Source organism: Arachis ipaensis, chromosome B4 (genome assembly GCF_059453495.1).
Source record: "Arachis ipaensis isolate K30076 ecotype BB chromosome B4, ASM5945349v1, whole genome shotgun sequence".
NCBI classification, from domain to species: Eukaryota; Viridiplantae; Streptophyta; class Magnoliopsida; order Fabales; family Fabaceae; genus Arachis; species Arachis ipaensis.
This window is the reverse complement of record NC_142439.1, coordinates 85,655,991-85,664,148: the sequence shown is the minus strand read 5'-3', so window position 1 is coordinate 85,664,148 and position 8,158 is coordinate 85,655,991.

The window sequence follows — 8,158 nt, the reverse complement described above, 5'->3', positions numbered from 1 at the left end:
ACTTGGGAAGTTGAACCTCCCTTGTTCATCAATGAACTAAGTGATCTGTATCAACTGATATTGCCTCAGAAGAGACAGGATCCTGGAAAGTTCATAATACCCTGTACCATAGGCACCATGATCTTTAAAGCTCTGTGTGACCTTGGTTCAGGAATAAACCTCATGCCCCTCTCTGTAATAGAGAAACTGGGAATCTATGGGGTGCAAGCTGCTAAAATCTCACTAGAGATGGCAGACAGTTCAAGAAAACAGGCTTATGGACAAGTAGAAGACGTGTTAGTAAAGGTTGAAGGCCTTTACATCCCTGCTGATTTCATAGTCCTGGATACTGGAAAGAAAGAGGATGAATCCATCATCCTAGGAAGACCTTTCCTGGCCACAGCAAGAGCTGTGATTGATGTTGACAGAGGTGAAATAGTCCTTCAATGGAATGAGGACTCCCTTGTGTTTAAAACTCAAGGATCTCCCTCTGCAACCATGGAGAGGAAGCATGAAAAGCTTCTCTCAAATCAGAGTCAACTAAAGCCCCCACAGTCAAACTCTAAGTTTGGTGTTGGGAGGCCACAACCAAACTCTAAGTTTGGTGTTGAACTCCCATATCCAAACTCTAAGTTTGGTGTTGGAGAGTCTCAACAAAGCTCTGCACATCTGTGAGGCTCCATGAGAGCCCACTGTCAAGCTATTGACATTAAAGAAGCGCTTGTTGGGAGGCAACCCAATGTTTATTTATCTAACTCTATTATTCTTGTTTTTCATGTTTTCTTAGGTTCATGATCATGTGGAGTCACAAAATAAATATAAAAATTAAAAACGGAGTCAAAAACAGCAGAAGAAAAATCACACCCTAGAGGAGCATCTGCCTGGCGTTCAACGCCAGAACAGAGCATGGTTCTGGCGCTGAACGCCCAAAATGGGCAACATCCTGGCACGGAACGCCCAGAACAAGCATGGTTCTGGCGTTCAACGCCAGAAATGGCAGCAAATGGGCATTGAACGCCCAAAATGGGCACCAACCTGGCGCTGAACGCCCAGAATTGTGTGCAAGGGCATTTTGTATGCCTAAAGTGGTGCAGGGATGTAAATGCCTTGACACCTCAGGATCTGTGGACCTCACAGGATCCCCACCCACCTCACCCTCTATCTCTCCATTCATGACCATCCCTTCTGTTTTCCATCCACCACTCACATCCATACACACATCCCTCCATCTCCTCCATATCTTCTTCTTCTTTTATTCCTTCTTCTTTTGCTCGAGGGCGAGCAACATTCTAAGTTTGGTGTGGTAAAAAGCATAAGCTTTTTTTTGTTTTTTTCCATAACCATTGATGGCACCTAAGGCCAGAGAAGCCTCTAGAAAGAGGAAAGGGAAGACAAAAGCTTCCATCAAGGGTCTATAGCTCAGTGGTAGAACATTTGACTGCAAATCAAGAGATCCCTGAGATACCTCAGGGGATACATTTTCTTCCACACAATTATTGGAAGCAACTAAGGGTGGAACATCAAGAGCACTCCATCATCCTTCATGAAATCAGAGAAGATCTAAAAGCAATGAAGGAGGAGCAGCAAAGACAAGGAAGAGACATAGAAGAGCTCAAGGACATCACTAAGGTGGACTCATTCCTTGTTCTTACTTTCTCTATTTTTCATTTTCTATGTTATGTGCTTATCTATGTTTGTGTCTTCATTACATGATCATTAGTAGTTAGTAACTTTGTCTTAAAGTTATGAATGTCCTATGAATCCATCACCTCTCTTAAATGAAAAATGTTTTAATTCAAAAGAACAAGAAGTACATGAGTTTCGAATTTATCCTTGAACTTAGTTTAATTATATTGATGTGGTGACAATGCTTCTTGTTTTCTGAATGTATGCTTGAACAGTGCATATGTCTTTTGAAGTTGTTGTTTAAGAATGTTAAATATGTTGGCTCTTGAAAGAATGATGACTAGGAGACATGTTATTTGATAATCTGAAAAATCATAAAAATGATTCTTGAAGCAAGAAAAAGCAGCAAAGAACAAGGCTTGCGGAAAAAAAAAATAGGCGAAAAAAAAAATAATAGAAAGAAAAGCAAGCAGAAAAAGCCAAAAGCTCTTAAAACCAAGAGGCAAGAGCAAAAAGCCAATAACCCTTAAAACGGAAAGGCAAGGGCAATAAAAAGGATCCCAAGGCTTTGAGCATCAGTGGATAGGAGGGCCTAAAAGGAATAAAATCCTGGTCTAAGCGGCTAAACCAAGATGTCCCTAACCATGTGCTTGTGGCGTGTAGGTGTCAAGTGAAAACTTGAGACTGAGCGGTTAAAGTCAAGGTCCAAAGCAAAAAAAAAAAAAAAAAGAGTGTGCTTAAGAACCCTGGACACCTCTAATTGGGGACTTTAGCAAAGCCGAGTCACAATCTGAAAAGGTTCACCCAATTATGTGTCTGTGGCATTTATGTATCCGGTGGTAATACTGGAAAACAAAGTGCTTAGGGCCACGGCCAAGACTCATAAAACATTCAAGAATCATCATACTGAACTAGGAGAATCAATAACACTATATGAACTCTGAGTTCCTATAGATGCCAATCATTCTGAACCTCAATGGATAAAGTGAGATGCCAAAACTATTCAAGAGGCAAAAAGCTATAAGTCCCGCTCATTTGATTGAAGCTATGTTACATTGATAGTTTGGAATTTATAGTATATTCTCTTCTTTTTATCCTAGTTGATTTTCAGTTGCTTGGGGACAAGCAACAATTTAAGTTTGGTGTTGTGATGAGCGGATAATTTATACGCTTTTTGGCATTGTTTTTAGTAAGTTTTTAGTAGGATCTAGTTACTTTTAGGGATGTTTTCATTAGTTTTTATGTTAAATTCACATTTCTGGACTTTACTATGAGTTTGTGTGTTTTTCTGTGATTTCAGATATTTTCTGGCTGAAATTGAGGGACTTGAGCAGAAATCAGATTCAGAGGTTGAAGAAGGACTGCTGATGCTGTTGGATTCTGACCTCCCTGCACTCAAAATGGATTTTCTGGAGCTACAGAACTCGAAATGGCGCGCTTCCAATTGCGTTGGAAAGTAGACATCCAGGGCTTTCCAGAAATATATAATAGTCCATACTTTGGTCAAGAATATACGACGTAAACTGACGATCAACGCCAGCTTCCTACCCAAATCTGGCGTCCAGCGCCAGAAAAGGAGCCAAAACCAGAGTTGAACGCCCAAACTGGCACTAAAGCTGGCGTTCAACTCCAAGGAGGACCTCTACACGTGCCACACTTAAGCCCAGCCCAAGCACACACCAAGTTGGCCCCGGAAGTGGATTTATGCATCAAATACTTATTTCTGTAAACCCTAGTAGCTAGTTTATTATAAATAGGACCTTTTACTATTGTATTAGGCATCTTTGGATTACCTTATGATCCTTTGATCATGTTTTAGGGGGCTGGCCATCTCAGCCATGCCTGGACCTTTCACTTATGTATTTTCATGGTAGAGTTTCTACACTCCATAGATTAAGGTGTGGAGCTCTGCTGTTCCTCAAAGATTAATGCAAAGTACTACTGTTTTCTATTCAATTCTTCTTATTTTGCTTCTAAGATATCCATTCGCACCCAAGAACGTGATGAAGGTGATGATTATGTGTGACGCTCATCATCCTTCTCCCTTATGAACGTGTGCCTGACAAACACTTCTGTTCTACATGAAATAAGCTAGAATGAGTATCTCTTAGATCTCCTAACCAGAATCTTCGTGGCGTAAGCTAGAATGATGGCGGCATTCAAGAGAATCCGGAAAGTCTAAACCTTGTCTGTGGTATTCCGAGTAGGATTCAATGATTGAATGACTGTGACGAGCTCCTAACTCGCGATTGCAGGGCGTTAGTGACAGACGCAAAAGGATAGTAAATCATATTCAAGCATGATTGAGAACTGACAGATGAATAGCCGTGCCGTGACAGGGTGCGTGAGCATATTATTCACTGAGAGGATAAGATGAAGCCATTGGCAAGGGTGATGCCTCCAGACGATTAGCCGTGCCGTGATAGGGCATTGGATCATTTTCCCGAGAGATGACCGAAAGTAGCCATTGATAGTGGTGATGTATCACATAAAGCCAGCCATGGAAAGGAGTAAGACTGATTGGATGAAGATAGCAGGAAAGCAGAGGTTCAGAGGAACGAAAAGCATCTCCATTCGCTTATCTGAAATTCCTACCAATGATTTACATAAGTACCTCTATCCCTATTCTATTATTTATTATTTGAAAACACCATTATCACTTTATGTCTGCCTGACTGAGATTTACAAGGTGACCATAGCTTGCTTCATACCAACAATCTCCGTGGGATTCGACCCTTACTCACGTAAGGTATTACTTGGACGACCCAGTGCACTTGCTGGTTAGTTGTATCGAAGTTGTGACAAATTATGAATGTGTAATCACGATTACGCGTACCAAATTGCTCACATGCCAGGAATAGTTCGAGCCTGGACATCACAATTTCATGCACCACATACCAAACTTGGTGTGACACTTTCACTTGGAATTGATGCAAGTATCTTGTAAAGATTAGAACCAAATTTTGTTGCATAGCAACACCAAACTTAGAATGCAACCACATGTCAATTTATTTGAAATAAATCTAGACAAAAGAAACTGTTATATGTTAAATACAATCACCAAGCCACGAATCTATCATGAATAAAGCTCTCTTGGTAATGTATTAATAAACACAGTAAATAAGCAAACTAAAATGAAAGCATTAAAAACAAAGAATTAACTAAAGTAAACAGAATAACAAAATACCAAACCAAAAGAAAATTAACACTGCAAAGACATTATGGTTATGCAGACAAGTGGTGTTGCTGAATGATTTGCATAGAAAAATAGGTGGCACACCAAACTTAGAATCTTGGTGTGTCACTTTCATGTAAAATTTATGCAATCATCCATGAAGATGGAAAACAGTTTGTTGCAGGGCAACACCAAACTTAGAATGTAACCATATGCCAATTTATTGAATTTAAACAAAGCATAGAAAGAAGACAAAGCATAGAAGAGAAACGTTACCTACTGTTGGCATGTTGTTCTTTACTTTCTTCCTCTTCTTCCAGTTTGTTAAGAGGAATGACCTCAAGGGAGGAGAAGATTCAGCTATTACCCCCTGTCTTGGTCTCTCCTCAGCAAGCTTTCTTTTGTTAATGGCTTGATTGAGCTTGCTTGCTAGATCAGGGGGAGGATTGTTTGGAGTTGACCTTCTTTTCTTCATGAATATTGTCTTTTGTAGCTTGGTCACAATCCTCTTCTTGGTGCTTTTGTTAATTGCCTTCACTTCCTTGAATTTACGACTTAGTTGCTGTGTGATTATTGGAGTTTTGTCTTCATCAAGAGTCTCTTGCAATGGTGGTTCTGTGGATTCCTCCTTCATGTACTTCTCTGCTTCACTTGAGTTTGGAATTCTTTGGTTGTCTTTCTCACTTTCTTGCTCTTTCACTTCCTCCCTTGCACCCAACATTTGACTTAATAGCTTTTTCATTGAGGAGGTTTGTTGATCTTCCCAACATTTCTTCATCTCCTCTTCATATTTTTCAATCACAGATTCAAGTGTTGAGGCGTTTTGGTCCAGGGAGGTTTGTGAGAGTTGTGAGTTGCCATGTGCTCTTGTCATCTCAAGTGCAGTTTCATTTTCAACCACCTCATTCTTCATTGAAAGTTCACTTGATGCAGTGGCCTCCTTATCTTGCTCTTCCACTTTCTCCTTCATATCCATCAATTGGCCTTCATTTTTCTTGCTCAGTGGTTCTAAGCTCCTCCTTATTTTCTCTAAATCTCTATTCATATTTTTGGGAAGAGCTTCTTGCCTTTTCCAGGATTTTTGTGCCTCTCTTTCATATTTTTCAAACATGATCTCAAGCTTTGAGAGGCCTTGGTTCATTGAAATTTGTATGGGTGGTGAGCTTTGGCAAGAATTTTGTGTGGAGCCAAAGTCCGGTGATGAAAAATTTTCAGATGAAAAACTGGAAGGTGAGGTTGGACAATTTTGCATAAGTGAATTGGAGGTACGTTCAAGTGAAGATGGCTCTTGATAAGTGAAATATGGGTTCTCAAATGTTTTCTGGTTTTGCTCCCCCCAGCCACCATTAGAATCATGACTTGCATCATTTTGTGGTGGAGGAAGATATCCCATATGATTTTCTTGCTCATCTTGTGTCTCTGAAGCAAATCTCCATGAATTGGAGTGCTCAGAATGTGTATTCTCTTGGTGATATTCCCAGCCACCATTAGAGATTGGTGATGGTGGGTGATATCCCATAAAATTTTGTTTGACCAAGTGATGAGTTGAACTCCATTTGTATTTTGCAAACATCAATGAAAATTGAACTTACTCATATCAGAGATGAGAATTTCTTAGTGAGGCAAAAACTCAAACACCTTGGTTTCAATCTAAAACAGAAAAGAAAAATAAAGAAAATGCTTGATCTAGACTTCTCACCCACTTAATCATTGTTGATCTAAATCAATCCCTGGCAACGGCGCCAAAAACTTGATGTGCGGAAAACGATCCGACACAAAACTCACCGGCAAGTGCACCGGGTCGCATCAAGTAATAAAACTCACGTGAGTGAGGTCGATCCCACAGGGATTGATGGATCAAGCAACTTTAGTGGATGCTTAGTTTAGTCAAGCTAACATTTATGTGAATTGAGTGAAATTGTAACCAACAGGAAGTAAAGGACAATGAATTTAAAGTTGCAGAATGTAAATTGGCAAGTAACTTTAAGAGCAAGAAATGTAAATTGCAAGAATCTTAAATTGTAAGAAAAGTGAAATTTCATTAAATGTAAAGGGGAGTGGGTGCTGGAAATTGAAGAGAGCAATAGATCAAAGCTTAGAGAAAATTTAACTTGCAGGAAAAGTAAATCAGATCATGAACAGAAATGTAAAATGCAGAACACTTGCAGAAGAATTGAATTGCTTGAATGTAAATTGAATTCAGTGAGAACAGAAAGCAATGAGAACCAAAGATCAAAATCAAGCTCAATGTAAATTAAATTGTAAACTTGCAGTAAAGGAACTTGTAGTAGAGGAGAAATTAAAATTGCAGAAGAAGAAAACAGAGAGAATTCTCAAGGTGAGATTGAAACAAAATTTCTTCAATTCTCAACCCAAGATTTAAAACAAAAAGAAAAACTAAAGAGAGAGAGTTCTGTATTCCTAATGCTCCCTAGTGGAGCTCGCCTCCCCAATAAAATGAAACAGATACCTATTTATAGGCATTTTTACAAAATGAAAATGAAATTCAAAACAAATTACAATTAAAATGAAATTTCTATTCTAACTATCTCTTGTGCCTTTGAGTGGTGTCAATTGGGCCCTTGCTCTTGATGGAATTGGGTTGATAGAGGCCTTGGTTGATTGCTCTTGGAGTTGGAGAGAGAACCAATGTGAACCGGGTTGTGAATCTTAAAAGCTTGAGTAAAAGTTTGAGTAAAAGATTGAGGCAAACTTTTACTCAAACTTTTTACACCAGCTGGCCCATTCTTGCTGCTACCAATGTTTGAGCCAAAGTTTGGGGTCAAACTTTTGCTCAAACGTTGGCCCCCTAGTGCATATATGGTTGGAAAGCTCTGAATGTCAGCTTTCTAACCCAATTGGAATCACCTCAATTGGACATCTACAACTCAAGTTATGCTCCTTTGAAGAGGACAGGGTCGCTGGCTTTGGTGCCCAACGTTTGAGGTAAAGTTTGCCTCAAACGTGGTCGAAAACGCCAGTTTTGGAGGCTCAAACGTATTGTCCACCCCATACTATTATATATTGTTGGAAAGCACTGGATGTCTACTTTCCAATGCCGTTGGAAGCGCATCATTTGGAGTTCCACAGCTCGAGTTATACTCCGTCGAAGGTGCAGAGGTCAGTTGGCCTCACTGCAAGTTGCCACCATGTTCGTTTATACACATTTCGGGGCAATTTTCACCCTCAATTTTAGTGTCCACCATGCAGTGCCATATATGCCTGGAAAGCTCTTGATTCCTACTTTCCATTGCTTTTTGAATCACCTCATTTGGAGCTCTGTAGCTCGAGTTATTCTTGTTAGAAGTATACCCCTTGTATGCCTTGTGGCGCCAACGTTTGCCAAAAAGCTTGAGGCAAACGTTGGCGCAAGCTTTT